Source organism: Zonotrichia leucophrys, chromosome 11 (genome assembly GCF_028769735.1).
Source record: "Zonotrichia leucophrys gambelii isolate GWCS_2022_RI chromosome 11, RI_Zleu_2.0, whole genome shotgun sequence".
NCBI lineage: Eukaryota > Metazoa > Chordata > Aves > Passeriformes > Passerellidae > Zonotrichia > Zonotrichia leucophrys.
In genome coordinates this window covers 19,281,873-19,302,587 of record NC_088181.1, presented here as the reverse complement: position 1 = coordinate 19,302,587, position 20,715 = coordinate 19,281,873, and the positions used below count along the sequence as shown (strand labels likewise).

General features: G+C 43.1%; 1 protein-coding gene across 4 annotated transcripts in view; it reads right to left on the bottom strand.

The window, feature by feature from the left end:
• The window catches only part of CDH11 (cadherin 11), an 85,336-nt gene that overhangs the window by 43,712 nt on the left and 20,909 nt on the right, over nucleotides 1-20,715 (bottom strand). Inside the window, exon 1 of one of the 4 annotated variants that reach the window (XM_064723512.1) lies at nucleotides 11,710-11,796. The exons of the other annotated variants lie outside the window; for them this stretch is intronic. The gene's annotated coding sequence lies outside the window, so the exon portion shown is untranslated. Of the gene's footprint in view, nucleotides 1-11,709; nucleotides 11,797-20,715 lie in introns of those variants that run through there. 4 annotated transcript variants of the gene reach the window in all.

The following is a 20,715-nucleotide window of genomic DNA, read 5'->3' as shown; positions in this document are numbered from 1 at the left end:
TGCCACCCCTGCCATGGGCAGGGACACCTCCCACCATCCCAGCCCTGTCCAACCTGGAATATTTAAGACTCACTTCTGCTACAATGTTCCCATAACTAAAATGCTTGAGGCCATATCAAAATTCTTTCACATCTCTTTTGTGTTATCTATGGAAAAAATCTGTTCTGGCAATGTTATCCAAGACAAGACACACTGCAGTGAAAAAAGGAACAGCTGCAGATGCCATTAACCAGCAAGACGTGCTTTGAACATTTCTAAGTGCTCTAAAGGCATATTAGAAAATTAGTGGGTTTATCATTATGATGGAAAAGGGAGAAGATTATTTTAGGAAGTGGAACTGCCACTACAGTGGTGAAAAAATACGTAAGAGAAGACAAAAAGCAAAACAAAGTGAAACAAAACCCACCAAAAAATCACAAACCCAAAAAATCCCCAAACACGTAAGAGGCGCCTGTGCCTGTAAGAAGTTCATCTACAGCTGTTTTAGTGGTTACAATTCTTTCATAAATAGGGCAGGAAGTTGAGTCAGTCTGGACAAAGGGAGCAGGAACAAAAAAGAAACCTGCTGAATCATTTCTCATGACAAGTCTTGAATTTAAATTGGTACATTAAGGATGGTTGCAATTTCCCAGAGCAGTCATCCTCACACCTCATCATTTCACACCTCATCATCCCAGGTGTTTCTGACAATGTCCCCACACAAGTAAAATATAGATAAAATATAATTAATGTGACTGAATGCAGAGGAAATACTCAGTGCGATCTGTTGTTACCTACTGGTACAGACACTGCATTCCTGAGGTTCATTTGAGACCTTGATACACACTTAAACAGCCCTAACTGAATTCCAGGACTAGGATCCATTCCAGCCAAGGAAAACAGGCTAGATTCCCTAGTACCTCCAGATTTCTAGAGCTAATTTCTAGAAAATAATTTCTAGAAAATAATATTCCTAGAATAATTAGTTCTAGAAAATTTCTAGAACTAATTATTTAATTATTAAGAAATAGCCTCTGTAATTTGGGCTGATAGATCCAAGTCAGTAATTTTCTGTAGTGTTTAATTGTTGATGATACCTCATCTGTATCAATCCTTAATTTTATACCCACTTTTCACCCCTGTTAAACCAATCGAGTTTTAATTGCAAAAAACCAGTTCAGCAGCACAGGTGGAATTTCAGAGTTCTCAGCACAAGTGTTGAAAAGGAAACAGGCATTGACTGGCTATTTTATATTCAGCATTGCACAAACATATTTCACTTTTGCTCCACCAAAGGAATAAATAAATTCACGTGGCTTCTGTGGCCCCTCACGACTGCAAATACATTGAGTCTTTTTTAAAAACTTGGGATACATGTGCCATAAAAGCACATTCCTAGACAGTGCATTTTGCTAAGGTTAAGCTCTGTGAAGTGATGATTTGTGTGATGACTGAGCCACTAATATAAAAGCACTTGGTTGGTAAAAGTACTCCACACATTCATACTATGAAGTACCTATGGCACTTTGAAATATATTCATTTTGCAAGTATTTTTTTAAATAAAGGACCCTTTTGAACTAATTCACAATTCATATGAATGACTAAAACTGAATAAACACCCTCATTTTGAGAATTTGCTCAATATCTTTACAGGAAACAACATCTTTATGGATGACTTTGCAGCCCAAGACTCCTTTATGCCCGAGACATTTGAATTTGCTTGGATAAGGACTTTTCAAAATATCCTCCCTAATATCCCTACCATCCAATTTTTTAAGCTCTTTTGTCTTTAAAAGCCTCAGAGATTTGATAACAGCCACTGCCAGTCCCCACCTGACCTGCAGCTCCATTGGCTGCACCCACCGGGCCACCAGCAAAGGCACCATGGAACCAGAGTGGGCTGGGCTGCAAGCATCTCAAAGAATAAAAGATAATAAATGGCAAATGATCATTTCACTGCCAATCACAGGTTCTATTCTGCAGTCACTCTGCATTTCAACAAATATCAGGGGATTCAAACTGATACTTTTTGTAGCATTAATCATTATTAGAAGGAAATAAATCTTCATATTAACATCAAGCAAGGAGAAACTCCTCCAGATGTCAATTTCATTAAAAATATAGTTTGAGACTGTTTCCATCCTGTGACTGTAGACAGAACAGTTTGAGTAATTGATATTTAGGCATTGGATACCAATTTACTTCCTCTTACCATTTCATTCATCAGATGCCTATTACTTATTGTATAACATTTTTATTTTCCTGTTCCCTCTGCAGCTGAATATGCCTTCAGGAGTTCTAATAACTTTATAACACTTACCAAAGGGCAAAAAGTCAAGGGCCCCCAACTGCTGGATTTACAGCTTCAAAGTCCAATTACAAGTACAAGAAAACTTTAAAAATAAATCCATTAACCAGTTGCAATGCTCGAAAGAGATTTGTCACAGTGTCTCTTTACAGCACACGGCCTGACAAGGGTTGTTGGGGGGAAAGGAGCCGCGGCTCGGGGCTGGGGATGCCGAGCACAGGCAGGGCCGCTCTGAGGGCGGCGGGAGCGGGGCAGGAGCGGCCCATTGTCCCCGGGAAATCACTGCACAGTGCCGGGGAAATCACCGCACAGTGCCGGTGGGAGCGGGGCCCATTGTCCGGGGAAATCACTGCACAGTGCCGGGAAATCACCGCACAGTGTCGGTGGGAGAGCGGCCCACTGTGCCGGGAAATCACCGCACAGTGCCGGTGGGAGAGCGGTCCTTTGTCCCAGGAAATCACCGCACAGTGCCGGTGGGAGCGGGGCCCATTGTCCCGGGGAAATCACCGCATAAGGCCGGTGGGAGAGCGCCCGGGCAGCCCCTGAATCCGGCATTGTCCCAGCCCCACAAAAAGGTTTGGGAGTCTGAAAAGCAGAGGAACGGAATCTCACAGCTTCTTAGAGTCCCTCTGAAAGGGCCATTGTAACATCACCATAAATCCTGGGCTCCCCAGGCACTTGACAACTAAAGCAGTGGACAATAGAATTCTTGTGCTGGACAAAACACTCCTTGTCTGCCAAAGCGCTTATCTGCTTCATTTACAAATGTCTTTCATTGTGCCCAAATAATTCCCTATTAGAAAAACGATTAGGAACAGCACTAAATAAATATTCACAGCTTTGTGGGCCATTTGGCAAAGTGAATAAACCAATACAATCGAGGTGCACGCAAAATACGCAAATTTATGCCGAGGAAACCCAAAACAACCCCAAACCTCTGTTTATTTTCATTTTCCCTTTTTCTGATGCACTGCACACACATTTGTCCCTCTAAAAAACACCCAGGTACATTACTCTTATCAAAAGAGATGAAAAATATTAGAAATCGCCAACAATCTCAAATTGGAGAAAAATTGCATCCACTGTACCCCTAAAATTAAATATTTCCAGGAGAGCAGTTCCAGAAATAAACTTGGGAGCATATCTGAAAGTTTAATGAAATTGAGACAAATTGCTCACAATCACAAAAGGATTTAAACTGTGGATTTCTAACTACATATGTTTAGGTCCCACTTACAGAGAAATCCAAAAGCATCAGGGATGAGTTTCTGAAATGAAATGGTGCCAGATTTTTGCAACTCTTTTCAGCCCAATGAAAATTCTGGTAAATATCACAGAACTGGCTGAAAGAGACTAAAATATTCCATAAATATGACACTTCAAAAAGCATTTCTAACACAGAACTCCATTGCCTCAGGTTTCCACATAAATAGTTATTTGATTACAATTTGCTGGAGAAGTGCCTATGGAAACACAACTGACACCACACACAATGATTAAAGAAAAACCCTAATAATCTAAATTATTGCTTAAGCAAAGAGTGCTGATCATATTCAAAGTGCCAGAGACATCTGCATGGCTGAATTAAAACCTGGAGAAGTCAAAACTTCTTGACTGAATTATTGATCATAAACTACTTATTCAAATCCAATATAGGAGCAAAGTTTTTACACAGCCCAGGCCAATGGACTGAGTGGCTCAAGGGCTTTTTCCCCCCTGTGATTAATTATTACAAGCCTACAAAAAATGCAAGTATTCATAACCTATGAAACAGATTACTCATATTAAATATTCAGAATGTATGCAATAAACAACATCAATAATGGCAGAATAAAAAAAAAGAAAAAGAAAAGAAGCTAATGTAATTTAAAATAAAAATTATGCAGGTTTGAGCTCACAATCACAAAGGTTTAGGAATATGTGAGCTTTCCATGGTTCTATCATGAATTGTAGTCTGGCCCTGCCACATGTCACTTAACCTTGGAGCCATTGCTGAAAATGAGCAAAGGCACACTATAAAACACTTCACCTCTGAAAAATGCACGGTTCCATATAAAACTCAGAGCTCCCACATGCCAGCTGAGGATCTCTGCTGTTTGGGTGCAGAGCTTGCCCATTTCTTCTCTCACTTCTCTCCTCACTGAATAATTAACTGTTCTAAAGATGTAGGTATAAGTTCTGTCTTAAAATAAAGTTTACACTTGACTTCCCCAATGCTGTTTTTGGTGTTTGATACTCTGTGCTATACACTACCCAAACTCCCCTTTCTCCTGAAGCTGGATCATCTGTATAAATATAATTTGCATGAAATTATTATGATTATTTCTGCGATTTGCATTTCAGCAACACAGTCTCAACAAAACCTGCTTCCTGTCAGCTCTCTGAGTTTTATTCTAGGCCCTAATACACACCACAGCACCACACCATGTTTTTATATAGAGTAATCTCTGTTTAGGTATAAAAAAATGGATCTGCACTGGGGTTTAAGTCTCAGTGTACAACAGGGATTATTTAACCCTTCTGGAGAACTCAGATCTGGGGGCCTTGACCAGGGTGATTTTCCTTGGCTGTGTAGACATTGCTCCTGTGCTAGCCATTGTCTTAGCAAGGAAATAAGCTCATGCTTGGAATCATCTTGAGGAGAAACTGTTTTTCCTTCTGATTCCAGGCAGCTGAGCCAAGCAATGGGAATCCCACAGTCAGCAACCAACAGAGCAGCCCAGGGCAGTTCAGATGGGAAGGGGCTCTGGAGGACACCTGGTCCAACTGCACTGCCAAAAGCAGCTCCATATTCAAAGTTCATTTATGTTATTAAGGCTGTCACTTAATTAATGTCCACAGCTGACACCAGCAGCATGACCAAGGTCTCTGTGTGGACAAGGACGTGTAAGGGTTCCTGTCTTGTGCTGAAATATGGTCAGGTGCAAAGGTGTGGAACAAAGCAAAGGGCAAGAATTGCAGCAAAAAGGACAGAAGAGCAGTTGGGATAACCTGCCTTCCCCACACACCCCCAGTGACAGGTCTGATGGCAGCCCAGGGTAAATAAATAAGTCTGATTTCAGAGCTGGGGTGTTTCCCCTGCCCTGTGCTCACTCGTGAGCAGCAGGACAGGAGCACACACTGTCCCTGCAGCACCTGAGATGGTTCTGCTGCCCTCTGCTTCCAAGGCAGGGCACAGCTGATGCCTGTGTCCACACACAGGGCTCAGCCTGGAGGAGACCTTCTCAACACAAGAAGCCTGGCATAAAATGAGGATCAAAACCAGAATCTGGCTGAAATGTTGTACAGTCCTGTACCTTTGTCCAGGAGGAAAGCACCTCTGCACTCTAGGGGGATGCCTTGTGCAGGACAACACGTGAGGGCTGCAGAGAAGGTTTCACACAGACAAGGTTCTGTCCTAAGCAGGTTAACAGCCTGATTCGCTTTCTTATAAACTGTTCTGACTTTATACTCTGCCCAAACATTTCCCCTGGTGCTCCCAACCCTTGCCCACCCACACTGCTGTGGTGCAGACAGGGAGCCAGGAGGGCAGAGCAGCTCTGCCAAACCCACAGCCCAACACCCAGCTGGGAGAGCACCAACCAGGCAGAAAGGAAGCTCAGGAGCAGTGTCTGCTCTCCTGAGAGACAAAACCACATCTCAGTGCTTTGCAGGGTGGTGACAGTCTGCAGACTAGAGCCCAAATCTCACCCATCTGAGGCCAAATTACCCAGCAGGACAGAAAAGGTTCATGTGGGCTCACAAGGAACAAATTAACCTCCCTCCAAAATCCCCCTGCAAATCACATGAGTGCCCAGTCCTGTGCTCACCCACACAATATGACTTTATCAGCTTTTTCTTGCTTTTGGGTCACCAGGGCCTGGAGGCAAACGATGGGCCCTGGAGGGGGAAGTCTGTATTAATTATCCTCATGCTGCTGCAGCCCTGTCCTACCCAGGTACCAGGAATACAAGTGGGTTGGGAGGCCTGCAGGCAGGTGTGTTCTGTCATTTTAAATATCATAAATCAAGTCCTCTGTTTCAATGTTTCCAACTTCCCTGAGCTTCCTCTAAAATCTAAATTTGGAAGCATTTTGGATCCACAGCAAGCAGCTACAGACCTTCTGTGCATACGCACTTATAGAGATGTATATGCATGTAAATAAATATCAATTAAAAATTATACAAGTTCTGAATGCTTAAATAAATATTTCTATGTACCACACTCTATATAATTCAAATGACCTACATGTGGAAAAAGCACTTCATTTGTACTCTAAAAACTTGAATTTTCATTTTTGTTGTCGAGCAGATTATCTCAAACCTTTGTTCTTGAGCCGCTACCAGTAAAAGGCTCGTATATATTCTCTCTTGGAAAAGCAAATTCTACATGCAGAGCATACCAAATCAGTTCCTGCCAGTGCAGCAGGCACACAGAGCTGCTCTGAAGCCTTCTGAGTCACACTGGAGCTCAGCTTCCACTGGCAGCAGATGTCAGACACCACGGATTGGGAGCTTGTCAGCACTGAAAGATTTTTATAGCAAATTTGCCCTACAGTTTTGGGGGCTTTTTTCTGGTTTGCATCCTCCCCTTGCCATTTTCCTATTCTTTGGTGCTTTTCTTCCACTAAACATGAATGGCCAGATCCTTCCTCTAGAGCAAATCCATACCAGAGGCTGTCTTCACTAGCATTTGGTGCTCTATTTATATTATCTTTCAGAAGGCTGTTCTCTATTTCTTTCCTCTGGCTTTCTTCTGCTCTCTTTTATCAATCTCTTCTAGTGATCTGAAAAGAAAACCTAAAAATTGAGAGCCACTGAAGTATATGCTGAATGCCCCTATTAGTCAAGCTGTAGGGGACACTCAGCACAGAAAATAAATTCAACTAACCTTTGGAAAAATCTTTATATAAATGTTCTACAAAATCATCCTGCTGGTTCCAGGTCCACTGGAGACACCCAAGGAAGAATAATTCTGGGACATCAGAGATACCATAAAGGAGAATAGTTCAGAGTCTGTCCAAGAGACTCAAGAGAGACAGAATTCTTTGGTCTCAGGGACATTTTTTCCAACCTTCTTCCTTTTATTAATAAATAAAGAAAAGAGGAGTTGTTCAAAGCCACCCCAGAGATCTGATGTTTCTGAATTTCTGTGAGCCTCATTCAACTCACTGAATATCTCTGTCAGCCCAGGAAGATTCATTATTCATTCTGGGGACCCTATTGCAAACCCTGCAATGACTCTTCAAACATTTGTAAGGCTTTTAAAAAAGTTTCATTCACTCTTATTTCTGGACCAAATTTATCCCTCTGCCTATTCCTATTCCATTCTCCTCCCAGACTCCCAGAGGTCACAGCTTGTCTAGATCTGGGGAGGGTGGCAGGAAGGGAAAATGGATTGTAAATTCATTTTAGGTCACCCAGAAGCCATTCTGTCTCTGTCCTTCCTCACTGGCTTTTCCTCATTTCCTTTTGTGTTTCCTCAAAGGACATTAGACACTTGGCTTCTCAATCAAGGACAAGGCAATGTCAAGCACATTAATTTGTCCATGAAGCAGTCTTTAAGTGTGGACAAAAGAAAGCCTAAAGAAGTGCAGACAGACAAGATAAACATTACTGATTCAAAAAGGAGAAACAACCCCCAAATATTCTTCAACTGGTAATTTCAGTTTTCAGGACTGAACAGTACTGAGCAATTGATATTTTGATACTGTAATAATATCATTTATTTGTATGTAATATATACACACATATATATTTTTAAGTATATTATATATATGTATATAATTTTTAAGAAATATCTAATAAAATTAAGAAATATCCATTAAAAACAGAGCTCAATACTCAGTGAGTAAGAACTTGGAAGATGAGAAAGGACTAGGAGCATTTCTTGATGCCTGCTGTGTAGTTCCTATTCACAACTAATAGAGTTTTGCAGAATTTCAGCAATATTTATAGCAAGGATGACATGATTTTCCACCACCTATCATTTCAGGATATCACTCCAGAAATTACAATACACTAATATTTTTTATGGAGTTACTTTGTTATTTGTTAACCCACCTTCCCATCTGTTCTTGGAGCTGTAACTTGAGCACATATCTGTATTTCAGTAGGTAATGACATGTTCATAACACCAAAGTTCACAGCCAAAACGAACCAGAACAGTTGACAATATTAATATTTAACATTTGTCTGCTCTTCATTATTCTGCCGAAAGCTTTAATTTTCTGTGGTGTAATTATAACAAGCTACAAGCAAGTGCATTAGGAGGTTTCTTCCAAACAATGGTTGTGAAGTAGAAATACACACAACCAAACAATAACAGTGCAAGTGCTCTGCATATTCCAGAGAACTGCACAATTAGGGAAAAATTCCTGCTGGTATCTGTCAGTGATATTGCCTGGTGGAGATAGTCCTAGGTGCTGTAGGCAGTTCTTTAAATAACAGTAAATGAGCTCCAGGGTACCACTGCAATCATGTGGTAAAGTTATATTCAACCAGCAAGAGGATCTATTTAGGAAAATAAAAGGATCATTAAAAAAACCAAACCAAAACAAAGATGAAACAGAAAACACTAAGAAAGCAAGAACCCTCACTGGCTAAATGCTGAGAACCTGTCTCCACTGTTTCACGAGATTTCAGAAGCACAGCTACTCCCTAAGTTTCAGTGGCTTTTTTGGGGGCTGAGCATGGAGTGCCCAGTGTTAGCATTCCTAGAGAAAAAGGAAGACTGCATGGAAATGACCTCCCTGGGAGCTGGGCAGGGGCTCAGCCTGGAGCAAAGGAGGCTCAGGGGCCCTTGTGGCTCTGCACAGCTCCTGACAGGAGGGCACAGCCGGGGGGTCGGGCTGTGCTCAGGGAACAGGGACAGGAGCAGAGGGAACGGCCTCAGGCTGGGCCAGGGCAGGCTCAGGGTGGGCACAGCAGGAATTTCCCCATGGAAAGGGGGCTCAGGCCTTGGCAGGGGCTGCCCAGGGGGGTTTACAGTGCCCATCCCTGGGGGTGTCCCAGGAAGGGCTGGAGGTGGCACTCAGGGCTCTGGGCAGGGGACAGGGTGGGCATCGGGCACAGCTGGCACTCCATGGGCTGGGAGGGCTTTTCAAGGCTAAATAATTTTATGACTCCATGATTCTAATTACTAATAGAAGTCAAAGATAACTTTATAATAATGGAGTCACTTTACCAGCTCTGCAGAAATGTGACTCTCCCCAAAAGCCTGTTTGCCAAAGGCTTGTCTAAAATAGATAAGTGCAATAATTCTCCCACAGCATTTTTCCTTTTCAGCTGAATTGGCCAGGGGTGGAAGAATGTTCCAGGCCATTCTGGGTGGCCTTGGGCAGCTTTGCTGGGAGTGTCTCCACAGGGCACAGCTGGCAGATGTGAGCTCCTCCTGCCAGAGCTGCAGGTTGAGCTGGAGCGGGCTCAGCCCACACGGTGTGCCCGGGCACAGGGGCACAGCGCTGCTGACCAGAGCTGCTCCCCCAGCCCTGGCACGGGGACAGCACGGGGCTGGCTCAGGTGCCACCTGCCAACAGCAGCTTTGTCACCACGGGCTCTGCTCCTCAGCTCCGGGAGCTGCAGACGGCAATTAACGCCTGGGTTGGGAGCGGCCGGGAGGGGAGGGAATTCACTCGCACTGCCAACGCCGAGATGCTCTAAATCCAGAATGAGATGGCCATATAATTATTTCTTCAGGGAGCCAACCTTTTTCCATATGTGTGCTGTGGAACTGAGCCAAACTGAAGCTGTCTGCACACTTAATGTTCAATTTGGTGAGCTCTCCACTTGGAGAACATAAACACGCACTCGAGTCTGGGCTATCAGCTTCGAGTTCGTGAGACTTATGAGTACTTGACAGCTCAACATGGCTAAACAAACCTGTTATTTCATTTTCAGATAGAGTCAACCGGAGTTACAGGGAAACAAGCCCCGTGAGTTTACCTGAGAGTGTGGACAGCTCAGCTTCAACACCTTGCTGGTTCTCCAGTCACAGAAATGATAATTACACTGCAGCCCTTTCTAACAGACAGCATTCTGCATGCTAAATTGTGGCTGAACACTTCACAAAATTCATTTGAGAGGTTCCAAACGCCAATAATAAGCTTCCCCACTCCCTTTCAAAAAAAGAAATCTAGTTGTTCATTCTGTCAATCTCATGCAAGATGTTCATTGTTTTTACATAATTGTTTTCTTATTACTGTATCGGCAGTGCCCAGAGAAAAAAAAAGAGCATGAGGAAAAAACCACAGAAGCTCCACTAAAGGTTGGATTTTTTTCTTTTACAGTTTGCATTTTACTCAAAGACTGGGTTTATGTTATCTTTCAGGGCACAGAAATTGCCCAAGCCACATTGGAGAAAACAAACCTCACCAGTCCCCACATCAAGACAGTATAATTTTATGAGCAATTACATAAATTACCTTCCAAAATATTTTGTGAAGAAATATCTTGTGGTATTGAGAAACACCCACTGCTGTAACAGTGAAACAGCAAAAGGTCAAGGTTTCAGGGTCTAAAGCACTGCACATCCAGAAATCTGGTACAATGGACTGAGACAAAAGTGACCAAAAGTTGTAACCTGGAGAGTAAGATCTGGTGTTTCATCAGAAAGATGAAGAAAGAAATCTGGATGAGTACCCAAGGCACAGTCACTGCTCTTCCTTCTCTTTGTGATAATCCACAATTTCACCCAGCTGGCCTGGAGCAGCCTCTGAGAACACAAAAACCTGCAGAGCTGGACTTAAGGACACAGATGTTCCCAAGTGCCTTAGGAACAGGGAGGAAAATGCACATTATCAGGGAGATGAAGCACAGGCTGCTGGAAGTTGAGCTGTGGACCTGGTTTTACCCTTCTGGTTGCTTTGTGCCATTGAGATTTCCAGGGCTGGAGTACAGCACAGGAATATTTCAATTAATTAAAAATAATAATTGGAGGAAAGGACATTTACAGGGAAGAAAAGTGATCCAAGGCATCAAAGATTTTTTTGAGCACAAATTCTATTGGAAGTCTAATGGCTTTGTACAAATAAATCATTTTCACTTGGAAAAAACTTGAGATCCTGTACATTTGAAGATCTTCCCCTGTATCAGCAAACTCAAACCCTATAGTTAAGAAGTAATAAACCCACATCTGCAATGAAAGTGCAACTATTCAGCACTGTTCAGCAAATGTAATTTATTTTAATTGTCAAAACCAGAGCCAGCACTGGGTTAATGCTCTACAGAGAAAACCTCCCCAGCTACCCAAGCTCCTGAGTGTACAGAGCTGCCTGAAGATCCTTTGGGACACCCCCAGCTCGCAGCCACCACGTCTCACCCTCCCTGCATTTCCCCATCTGCCACGTGCAGCAACAACCTGTGGGCTCTCCCATGGCACAGCAGGGGCTGCACAGGACCCCAGGCATCCCAAACTCTGCTCTGAGCAGAGTACACCAACTCACCAGAGAGACAAGTTTAGCTGTCTTGAGGAATTAAAAAAAAAGGATCCTTAAAAATGAAGCCAGCAATCTTGGAAGAGCCAGCAGGCTCCCATGTCAGCCATATGCCTTCATATGTCTGTTCTGGGGGAGTGTTACAGCTCCTGCTGTTCCATTCTTCACTTTTTAAAGGAAATGTTACAAGGCCACAAGGACTCACAAACATTTGTTGACATTTCTTCTGGGTCAGCCTTAGGAGGCCTGCAAGAATTTAAACATATGGCAGTATTTAGCTGCGTGAGGGAATGGGTTGTTTCAGAGAAAAGCAGTATTTAGTTGCAAAACAGTTTAATCTACCATAAAGGTTTTACATTTTTTGGCCCAAATCCAAACTTCTTCTCATTATAGTTTCCACATTATATTTTTAAAGCAATAGCAGCTTACCCACTGAGCTGATATTGAGAAATACTGAGATACTTCACTATGTTTTCTACTGCCTTCCACACAAATAATATCTTGATCTGATCAAACAGATTTGATATGTGTTTAGATTTAAAGAGGAGGAGAAAAGAAGAGATAATTCGAGCACTAAAATGAAGGCTATTGCCCACACTTAAAGGACATGGAACCTTTGTATTTTGAACCACATGATGAAATGAACTGGGTTTTCAGCATGTATGGCAGTACATATGCATTTGCAAGGCAGGAAAATGAGACTTGCAAGGCTTTGTCTTGTTCTTCAGCTCCCATTGCTGTCAGTCAGCTGAGCAAAGGCACAGCAGTTCCCTGCCTGGCCCTCGTTACGTCTGGCTGGTAAGAGAAACAGATTGCACATCAGGAGCTGAGCTCAGGTTTGTCTCAAATAATGTAAAAAGGGCAGCACAATATGAAACTTCCTCAAAACCACACTGGGAGCCCACCTGACCCAGCTGCAGGGCAGGGAAGCACCAAGGCAAGGTACAGCCCCTTTCTCCTTCACTGCTGGTTTCCTGCAACACCAAGCTCAAGGAGGGCAGGGTTAGAGCAGACATGGGAGAGAAATTCTTCCCTTCCTCCCTGTGAGGGTGGGCAGGCCCTGGCACAGGGTGCCCAGAGCAGCTGTGGCTGCCCCTGGATCCCTGGCAGTGCCCAAGGCCAGGCTGGACACTGGGGCTGGAGCAGCCTGGGACAGTGGGAGGTGCCCCTGACCATGGCAGGAGTGGGATGGGATGGGATGGGCTTTCATCCCAACCCATTTTGGGATTCTGTGGTTGCAGCTCACAGCCAAAAGAGCTCCTGCCACTCTTTTCCCTTCCACAATCTTGTCTGTAAATTGTACAGCACAATATTTAAAATGAGCACTTCAAGCAGCTGAAAAGGAAGATCTTGCACGGGAAACAAGGATGCAAGAGCCACTCTAATTTTTTTCCCAAGCTGTAGAGCAGACATGGTTTTTAAAATGAAGAGTGGATCCAGAAATTATGCTCTTACAAAATGTTCTGTTAATTAACATCTGCTTGAGCACATGAACTAACATGAACCAGGAGGAGTGTGGTGGTTTGACCAGGAAGAATGGGGAATTCTGGGAAGCTGTGGTCAAACCAATGAAGGTTTTGAGTTTGAGACTGGCAGCTGGTGTAGCCAGTGGGGTTTGGACACACCTCCGAGAATACACAGGGGTTAAAAGCAGGGCTTTGGCCCTGGGAGGCTCTCTTGGGACGTCGCGGCGAAGAGGTCAGATCACCCTCCCCTGTCCAGTCGCTGCTGCTGGGCGGGGGAGGGGCAGCCACGTGGTAGGCCCTGGGCCTGGACAGAGATGGGAGGTGAGGAGGCTTCGAGGATGGAAGGGTGGAAGATCCCAGGGAGTCAGCCCTCGGGCAGCCATTCCCCCCCCCCCAGGAGGGAGAGAGAGAGAGAGACGGCGACACCGAATGTGATAGCAGCTGGCTTAGGAGGAGAAGGGGGGGGGAAGAGTGCCCGGCCGGAGCGGCAGCATGTGGGCAGCGTGTGTGGGAGTGCCGCAGACTGAAAGTTTTAACCCCTTTCTTTCATGATTGGGGCCTTGCAAAAATGCTAATCCTCCTCGAAGCTGAATAAGAAGGGAGATAAGAGATGAGATGAGACAAGGACCTGGCCCGAAGAACGTGGAGATGATTGAATGGGGAGAGATGATTTGGAGTGGCCTTTTGGCTGGACTTTTCTTGTGGCCATGGACTCAGTTGTTCCTGTGACACAGAGACTGCACTTAGGGGGAAGCAGTGGCTCAGAACCAGGAGGGTTCATCGTGAGGACCCCCCGGCCCCAGGGGGTTGGAAAAATATGGGGGGGACAGATGTCCCAAAGCAGAGACTGTGCCTTTTTGGAGTGAGACAAGGCATCCTTGAAAGACAACCCTAAAAGCAGCTCTGGTCCATGCGTCAGTGGTGAGAGCACTGGGCATGGAAGGAAGATGTCACAAGCGGCAAAAGGACTTTTTTTTCCGGGCGGTGCCGAAGTGACAGGGAAGCACACGAGGTTTCAGTGTGTTTCCAGGGGAAGCCTATGGAACAAGAAGGACTCCTTTCCTCTTCATGAACTGCAGTTTGAGTATACTAAAGTGTGGTGCCAGGCTGGGCAGTGATTTGGGAGAATGTATCGGATTGGGAAAGTCAGGTAGTGGGGAGGAGGAAAGTGGTTTTTGTAAGGTTTTCAATTTTTTTCTTTTCCTTATGGTCTTTCCCTATTTTCCTGTAGTTTAGGTAATAAAGTGTTCTTTATGTTTAAGCTAAAGCCTGTTTTGCTTATTCCTGGTCACATCTCACAGCAGACACCAGGGTGAGGGCATTTTCATGGGGGGCACTGGCTCTGTGCCAGGCTCAAACCATGACAAGGAGACAAACGCCTCTGGTTTTGAACATTTTGGAGCCTCAGAAGGAACCCAAGATTACTTTGCTGGAAAAAATTATAAGAAAATCATGTATGAATGATTGAGATGGATCCAGAAATTTTATAGGAATTATGAGAGAACAGCAAAAATGTCTAATTTTAACAAGCAAATTGCACAAAGAAATAAAACCTCTGGATGAGAAAGTTCAAAAAAGAGAGGCAAAATTTCCTTGGGGGCTGGCAGCAGGCAGGGTCTAGGTGCATCACCTGTGCTGGCAGTCAGATGAAGGAAGTTCCTTACAGGTCTTATTTTAACTCAATTATAGGCTGGAACTTCATCAAACATTCTGAAATTTAAAATCAGTCAGAGGAGAAACGTCTGTCATAATAAATTTGTGTGGACATAAAAATGATGCAAATAAAACTTCAAGGACAAGTTACTTTTATCCAACTTTCATAGTCTCAACCAAACTATCACCCAAATTTGGTTAGAGGGTCACTGTCCAAAATGCTGGAGACTGTGCAGCCCTTAAGAAACAGAGCACGTCCCATCTTCTAAAGCTTTGCAAAAAAAAGTTTATATAATCTTGCTAAAATTAAGTTGACATTTCCTGAAAGTTACCCGCTTACATTTAACCTTTATCCAAAATTACCTTTTATTCTAAACTCTTCAATAATAAAATGCATGAGGCATTAAGGGAAAGTAAAAGCTGAATTTCAGAATCCAGTTATCAGTAGCGATCACAACCAGGAAAATGAAAGTTACTCTAAGAAAGTTCCAGTAACTCCAGAGGAAACAAAATCAAAAACCCACTGACTTTTGGTCACCACATAACAAATATTAAATCTTGGGAGAGATTTAAAATTAAAAGCTGAATTGGACAATGGTGGAAGGCCCTGACTACAGAAGATATTGAAGGGTATGAAGAATCTGGTGACCTTGATGGAAATAACTGGAAAGTATTAATTAAATGCTCATGTGATTAAGTAAATAAAAATTAAAAGCTGAAAACAGTCTAAGGCTGCAGTGCTTCATCTTGCAGTTCAATTCCAAGCTTAAGAATTTGTGAGCCAGGTAGATCAAAAGATGTATCAGCAACACAGGAAAAATAACAAAACTATGAATAAAAGGCACCTTATGACTCATTCAGATATCAGGGAGAAAATGGCATCAGAGACCTGAAAGCATCAGCTTGCAACAAATAAATAAAAGGTTAAAAATAAATTTCATGCATTAAAAAACCATCAGGAAGGCTTAGCTGCAAACTTTCCGATGCCTTAATGGCAAGGGTGGATAGCTTTAATCAAAAGCTGGGAATTGTTAGGAAATGTTTATAATGAATTTTTTCTACAAGCACTTGGTGTTAAATCCACATTTTCTCAGCTTCATGACAGAAGGCAAGACCTACAAGTTCATTTTCATCTTTGGGTGAGGGAAACAATGTAAGCATTTAAAGTTCCCCAGTGTTATGGGAAAAAGGCTTGTTAGATTCTTGAGTCCACTGACATTTTTAAGTAGGAAAAAAAGCGTTTCTGGATCTGGAGACAACACAAACCAATGTAAAATAACTGTGAGCATGGAACAGCGAGGCTGAGGGGGGACCCCACAGGAGGGGCAGTTTCTGCTGGGATGCTGAGAGGTTTCTCAGAGTGGTGAACGTGGTGGTGGTCCTGGTTGAGCTTGATGATCTTAAAGGACTTTGCCAAACTTAATGATTCTGTGATTTCATGACTAAAAGCAGAACCATGGATCCCACTGCTCTGCCTTACAGCGATAAGCAGCTGTGCCTTGGGCTCCTGGACACCATTTCAGCCATCAGCTGTGACGAGAACCTCACTCCAACCCCCTGAGAGCAAAGTTTGTCTCTATTTAGCTGCTTGCCCCATGTAATTAATTCTTTTTCCATGGTAAGAAAATGAAAGTAGTCTGATGCACTCATGAGCCATTTTAAAAGCTGTGCAAATATTGCTAAAGCACTATAAATGTTCATTTCAGATTAAAAACATTTTGATCAAATTCACACACTTTCAGGTCCTACATCTGCAAATGCTTCCCTGAATCCATATTATCAAGTGCATTTGCTGAAACAGCATATTTTGTGTAACTATTCACAGCAGCCTTTCAAGCTGTCGTTGCTAATATTCCTGTCAGGATCCAAACTCCAAGAACTACACATCTATTTAGGAAACTGAAGGTTATCACACATCACTTGTACATCACATCAACCCAGCTCAAAATGCACCAAGCAGCTCACAGAAAAACCCCAAATAAACACAATTTTACCACAGTGTATGTCAGTGACCTTGTGCAAATAGTCAAGTGAGGTGAGAAAAGTTGATCACATACACGAGTCTTCACTGAGATTAACTAATTTTCAATTACTATGTCAGCATGTAATTATTGCATGAAAATACTGCAAATGGAAAAGCAGGATGACCTTTACTAAATGAATTCTTGTAATAAATTAAGTAATGCTATTAAAATAATCTAAAAAAAATTACTGTATGTTCTTAATTACACCAAATCAGTCTATTTTTCTTAGAGTCATAGAATCACTGAATGGTCTGGGTTGGAGGGGACCTTAAATCCCACCCAGTGCCACCCCTGCCATGGCAGGGACACCTCCCACTGTCCCAGGCTGCTCCAGCCCCAGTGTCCAGCCTGGCCTTGGGCACTGCCAGGGATCCAGGGGCAGCCCCAGCTGCTCTGGGCACCCTGTGCCAGGGCCTGCCCACCCTCACAGGGAACAATTCCTCATTCCCAAGATCCCATCCAGCCCTGCCCTCTGGCAGTAGGAGGCATTCCCTGTCACACCCACCTGTTTAATTCTAACACATAAATTCTGAGGAAAGGAGAACGCATGACCATGATTTTATGGCAAGGTAGGAGCATCTGTTTGGATAAACCACAGTAATCACAGTTAGAGTTTCTCATTAGCTCCATCCAGTTGAACACCCAACAGTTCTGCTGTCAAATCCAGACTAATTGTATCCCAATTTACAGCAATCATTAGCTCCAATTAGCAAACATGATGGCTGTCTCAATGACAAACCACTGTGAGCTTTTGTAACTCCCCCCACTTGGGCTGAAATACAGGTTTGGTCAAGAATACTTCCATTGATATCAAGCCTAATAAGATATATTAGCTTTAGCATTACTTTTATTATTCAACAATATAAATGGCTTTGCTGCACTGAAACAACAAACATCATGAGAGGCAACCAGGCGACTTCTGATTTATACTCAGATTTTAGGTCCACAAAATTAGGGAAAAGGAGACAATCTGAGCACAACTTCAGCTCATTAGAAGAATTATTAAGAGCTGAAGCCATGCTGGTGTATTATTCTGCACTCCTGGTAAGATGTGAGCAGAAGCTCAGGCTGCTATTGGAGCATCTCTGCAGTATTTAGCAAGCACTCCATCCTCCTTCATCACCATTTAGTACCTCTCCAAATAAACAGCACAAAGAGTAGATTCTTCCTGTTCTTGGGAAGGAAGAACTGCAATTCAATAAATTGATGTTAACTTTTTTCTTGCCTTGCATTAAATACATTTTCAATACCAGTTTCAGGTCAGATTTTTAGCAGGAGGTGAAACACCCTGTAACTGCTCCCAGTCCAAGCAGGGCTCAGGATGAGGGAAGGCAGGATGGGGCTCAGTGTCTTTAGGAAGAGCACAGCTTTTTCTGGATGGCCAAAATGCCATTGCCAGTATCTCCTCAGTACAGCTGCTGTGCCAAGGCCTTTCATCCCTAACTCAGCAAGTTTTAAATGCCTTAAAATTTTCTTGTTCTTTTATTTTTCACAGCCTGAAGTATCTTCTGTGCATCTACACTGGTAACTCTTGTGCTGACCTAACTCACTTCCTAAGTCCTAAATCCCAAAACCACGTTTTGCTTAATTCATATGCCTTTTGTGTGTAGAGAAGGTGACAAGTAATAAAATCCAAAGCAGTCTATGAAATACAGAGCAGGAAAGAAAATGAAATATAAAACATTGACTCAGAACTCTCTCCTATTTTCAGAAAATAAAAACCAAACCTGCAGCATATTTTCATTAAATGTAACTTTTGGAGAGAGAAGAACAAACAAACAGAACAGAAATCGTGGTAAAGACAATATTGCCAAAAGAGTACATACTACTATATATACTATACAGTAATATATACAATATATGAGGATATAATTTATATGTTTCTCTAGCACTTCTCAACCTACCAGCAAAGAAATGATCTGGTGTCAGCTGATCCTCACCCTGTATTTGTACTCCATCCCCCAGTATAAACTCACAGTTTCATTGCTTATAAACCAAAAATGCTGAAAGGGAAATAGCCCCACAAAGGCTCCAATGGAAAGGAATGGTCCTTGCATTTCTATCTCCCATCCCTTGCATCTTTTTCTCCTTGAACATCTGCCTTGGTGTCTCATCCCTGCTCAGCCGCTCGAGCCTGTCTCAAGCCACAGCACCAGCCACAGCTCTGACCCAAAGAAAAGCCAGGCAGCCGAGTCTGAAAGGAGCCTGGCACATCCCTCAGCTATCAGCAATCATGAAGAGCTTTCTGCACAGATGAGAGAGGCTCTGGAGCCACTGCTGGGAAATGCCTTGGTGGGTGAGAAGCCACAGGGTGCAGCAGTATCCTCACGTAACTGCTGTGGGCAGACCCAGACACACACCTGCGAGAGAGGTTTGAGAACTTTCTGTAGTTTTTTTTTGTCCTACCTCTCCATAAACAGTTCTGTTCTCAGAAAGACACCACAGGCCTGGACTAAGTACGTTCTGCACTTAGGAGCTTATAGAGGAAAACGGAAATGGTGCTTTGCCCTGAGGATTGTTGTGCATGGTGCATGAATGGCACATTGTTCACCAGCAATCAACGGCATTTTCAAGCTATGAAGTGCTTAATTTGCTAATTTAATACTGATGGAGCTAGTGAGATACAGCTCCTGAAGGTTCTGAACTGAAGGACACTGCTGGTCACTGTAACATCCACAGGTTTTTAGGTTAGCACACAGCTTTTATGTAAGAAAAGTCTTTATCCATTTTAGATTACTTAGATTGGAAACTCTTTCTGCCTTGACAGAAGGACCTGTCTCCCTAAAGCCTCTAGATTTCTAAAACCATGTGCAAACCTATTCCAAGAGATGGGCACAGCCACCTGGGATGGTGTAAAGAGATGAATGGCCTGGATAAAGGCCATAAAACAAGTCACTAAAGAAATCCACAGTGGTAGGAAAAGAACCCACATTTTTTACTCAGATGTCTCTAGATTAGCAAATGTGACATTAACCATATAGTCTATCAATCTTTTCTGTCAGATTTTACAAGACCTTAAATCCCTTGCACTGACACCTCTCTGTGTTGGTGATAACAGTGTTTCTTTAAAATTGTGACTCTAGAAATAATGTCTAAAAAATAGCAGAAACCTTAGAGATGTCTAAATTAGCAATGTCTCACTTTCTCTGGCTCCCTGAAAATTTGGGTTCAGCCTACATCAGAGCTGCCTCAGCCCCTCCTGACAGTGTAAGACAAAAACCTGAGAAGTTTTTCATCTGGCAAAACTCAAGTCCTTTCTGCCATATGAGTTTTATCCATGAGCTGATAAAAGCATTTCTTTGCCAGCACATGCTGTGCTTAAAATAAGGAGTGTTGTTGATACAGCTATCCTGGCAGAACTCTATCAGCAAACACTTTCTGCTGCAGAACAGGACCCAAAACATATCTTCTTCACGAGAATATTTTTTTCTTTTTAAAATTTGAACCACAAAAAATCTCCACACTTGGAGCAGACGGTGTGGTGAGAGTACATTTCTTTAGGAGATAACGTCTCCATTTGAAGAAAATTCTGTTTCCTGCCACTGTCCTGACCTAAAACTAATTACAAATAGTAATGTTAAAAACAGGAATCATCTCAGACCTCTGACCTGTGAAGTCCACCTCTATTCCACAGCTCCATGCGTCTGTGCTAGTGGATTTTCTCTGTTCCCACCCCTCTGAACAGAGCTACTACTGCTCTTACACAAAGCAAAGGCTCTCCCACCAACTGCACGCACATTTCCATGCTCCGTGCGCCTTCCAAGATATCCACATATTCTCCTACAGAGAAACAAGAGGCAGACAAAGAAATAAATTTGGCAAGTAGTGTCAACTGAGTCCAACTGACACCATGTGGGCGTCAGCAGTTCCTC